A 1,454-nucleotide genomic window follows, 5' to 3' on the forward strand; every position below is an offset into this window, starting at 1 on the left:
GACACACTTTTGTACGCGAGCAACCGTAACTACAAATATGCTGTGTTAGCGTTATAACGACAATTAGATACCACAATAGATTGGTTTACGCAGTGGAGAATTCAGATCAATGTATCGAAGACGGTTGCAGTAATTTTTGGGCCTCACTCCCAAAATTATACCATGAAGCTAAACATACAAAACCAGTGCCTGGAATGGAGCCACCACGCCAAATACCTAGGAGTGACCCTTAATTACAATTTAAAATTTGAAAAACCCGTAAGAAACACCTTACAAAAAGCGCGAGGCGCCCGAGCGGCACTATATCCAATTTAAATCGTAACAGCGCGCTCCCACTACCAGTCAGGATATCCATCTACAAAATATACCTAAGACCAATTGTACTATATGCAGCACCAATTTGGAGACACCTCATTGGCCAACACACGTGGACCAGGATCGAGGCCTTCCAAAACGTAGCTTTACGAACCATGACCGGCGCCCACTACCTCACAACCAACAGAAATCTACTTAATTCAACAAACACTCCGTCTCTTAAAGATGAAGCTCTGAAATTAGCAAAATCCCTAAGACACACGTTATCACAAAGCAAATATCCTCATCTAGCACGTCTAGCCTAGACTGACCAATAGTACTAACCATTTCCACCTTATACAGAGTGAAAAGGCTTAGCCTGGTGCTCTAGATAGGCCACCGGCCGTTCAACCAAAGCAAATTGCAATTGCATTCAAACACTATAATTCTTACGTCACAATCAGTCACGACTAGTGATAGTAGAACAATTTCGTGAAAATGTTATAATAAGTTGAAAATTAGTTGGTAATTATCATAGATATTAAAGAATGGATAGGCCATGGCTATATTAACAAAATAGAGGGTCATGGGGCCGGGATGGGGAAGAGAGAAAGACTGTTTTTTATCATTGCTTCTCATTCTGACAGAGGCCTTATCATAAATTATATACAATAATTATACATATATCTATTTGTGATAAGACCTCTATAACCTCAACAAATGTTCATGTTCGTTCCCGTAAATGGCCTATCCATTCTTTAATATCTATGGTAATCATGACCTATGTTTGACAGTGATTACATAAACACTACATAGTTACTTTTACAGAATTTAAAATGAATTTAAATTTTTAATACACACTTCTTAGTTATTACTTATTAGTTATTATACATACGTTCTTTAAATGTATTTTCTAAAAAAAAAAATTACACTGTCTTGTTTTCAATTTTATTTAGGTTTATCTATGTACATTCTACATTCTATAAGCCAGTAACTGGTTAAGTTAAATAGGTAGGTATTCAATATATTCAACAACTTCTTCATCAGTGAAATATTTTAATTGAATCTCCAACTTTATTAGAAACCTACAATGCTTATTCTACCTACGCCGCTGGATGTAAACATTCTTAATAATCACGTATAAATAAAATTTCATTTTT

Source organism: Acyrthosiphon pisum, chromosome A2, assembly GCF_005508785.2.
Source record: "Acyrthosiphon pisum isolate AL4f chromosome A2, pea_aphid_22Mar2018_4r6ur, whole genome shotgun sequence".
Classification (NCBI taxonomy): Eukaryota; Metazoa; Arthropoda; class Insecta; order Hemiptera; family Aphididae; genus Acyrthosiphon; species Acyrthosiphon pisum.